Consider the following 2,024-nt stretch of genomic DNA (forward strand, 5'->3'; position numbering starts at 1 on the left):
GGGGGGACCCCGCCCCCCGGGCCAACCCCCCCCCCCCCCCTCCCCGCGCCTCCGTCCCGGCCGGTGCCGGGGTCACTGCTGGCCGCTTTGGGGGGTGGGGGGGCCGCCCGCGTCCGTGTGTCCCGTCCCCCCCCCAACACGCACTTTGCTTTGGATTTATCGATTTCTCAGCTGCTCCAGCAAACTCGGGGCTTCGAGCTGCCGAGAGGAGACGGGGCCACCCGGGCAGCGCATCGCCCTCACGGCTGCGGACAAAGCTGGTGATTCCCCAAAACGTACTTTTGCGTCTTTATTCCAAAGACAGGAGGGAAAAAAATAAGAGAACTGGAGTGGGGAGAGCAAGGGGCCGGAGGTGCAGGCAACCTGCGCCCACAGGCCCCGTTTTTCAGCCAGGGTTCTTTTCTTTTTTTGCTTTTCTTTCTTTTATTTTTTTCCCCGAAGGAGAGACTAGAAGATATCCGGGCAGAAATCTGGCACTAAACAACAACAAATCCTCCCGACGGGAGACGAAATTTTCTAAGTCATGGCGCGTTTTGAAAAAAAAAAGGAGGAAAAAAAATTTTTTTAAAAACCCAAACAAAAAAAAAACCAAACCCCAACCAAACCACCGTAACTTCAACCGAAGTTCCAGACAAATATTCTGGCTGCCGAGGGGTTTGTGAAGGTACCTCGAGTGCTGCTGGCACACGGCGAACAGCGAAGGCGCGGCCGGGGCTCCTGCCCAGCCACAGCGCACACGCACCCCGCACCTTGTTGCAACCATTTCTCATGCAAGGGTATTTAATGAAACGCCTCTCATGTGTTCTAATTAAAGCTAAAATAATTACGGTCATTAATGCTCCACTGAAATGCCGCGTGTAATAAAGCTGTGTTCTTAGAATGACAGTTTTCATGGAAAAGGGGGCTGTAACGCACCGTGAACGCTGCTCCCCCCCCCCGTGTAACGACCGCCACCGCCCATGGCGGCGTGGAAAGAGCCGCACCATCGGGATATTTTTCCCGAATTGCCGGAGCTGGGCAGTTACCGGGGCTTCGGCTGCTGCCGGGCCCCCGGGAAACGTCCCCCGAGCCGGGACCGCGGCCGGCACCGGAGCTCGCTGCAGCCCCGAAAGCAGCCGACCACCTAAAATCTCCCGGTTTTAGCGGCGTTTTGCCCAGGCCCGGGCCGCCCGGAGCCAGCCCTACCCCTCTGCCCCCGGGGTTCTCGGCGTTTCACCCCACGACCCCGCACCCCGCTGGGCTGCGGGCACCGGCCCGGCCCGGCTTCCCCCCCCGGCGAGCCCGCACGGACGGCTGCGGTCTCGTTTGCCCGACCGTACCGGGGAGCAGCAGTTAAACACGTCCTTTCCATCGGCATATTTTTGTTTTTAAAAAAAATAATCGCGGGGAGAAGCCAAGAGCAGCGCTTGAATACGGCACCAGAGTTATCGCCCCGAGCGGCCGCACGATCGGCTCACGTCCCGTCCCCCCCGCTCCCGGCAATGCGCCGGTAAAGTTTTTTTATTCGAAAAATATTTTACGGAGTTGAGCTGTTCTAACCACGGGGCTTTGTTTGGAAGCGGAGGGGCTGTTTAGCAGGTGGGGGAGAATCGGCGGTTAAATTAGGAGAGGCGGCGGGGGACCCCGGGGGCCGTGCGGGGTCCCTGCCCGCAGCCCCGCTTCCCCGCTCCGGCCCCGGGAGGGAACGGCTGTGGCCTCCCCGCCGCTCCCCGGGGCAAAGCCCCGTTTCTGGAGCCGCAGACGGGGAGTCCCCGCGGGCCCGGCTTGCTGCCGAGGCGGGGGGGCGACCGGCGGCTGCGGTTGCCCGGGGGTCTGCGGGATGCCCCCGGGATGCCCCGGTTCCTACGGCCGCGCCATCTCCTCGCCCCCGTTAAACGCGTTTCCCCCCACACACACTCGCCGGTACGAGCCCCGCCGAACGGGCCCGCTCCGCCGTGGCCCAGCGCTTTCCCCGCCCGAGGCGGTGCCCGGCCCGGGCTGCCTCCCCCGCCGCCGGGCTCAGGGCTCCGGCCCGGGGCGGCGGG

General features: G+C 62.9%; 1 protein-coding gene across 1 annotated transcript in view; it reads right to left on the minus strand.

The window, feature by feature from the left end:
• Positions 1–2,024, minus strand: part of TFAP2E (transcription factor AP-2 epsilon (activating enhancer binding protein 2 epsilon)) — a gene marked incomplete at its 5' end in the record, with an annotated part of 22,909 nt that overhangs the window by 19,655 nt on the left and 1,230 nt on the right. The window lies entirely within an intron of this gene.

Source organism: Haliaeetus leucocephalus, unplaced genomic scaffold, assembly GCF_000737465.1.
Source record: "Haliaeetus leucocephalus isolate CR32 unplaced genomic scaffold, Haliaeetus_leucocephalus-4.0 Scaffold517, whole genome shotgun sequence".
Taxonomy (NCBI): domain Eukaryota; kingdom Metazoa; phylum Chordata; class Aves; order Accipitriformes; family Accipitridae; genus Haliaeetus; species Haliaeetus leucocephalus.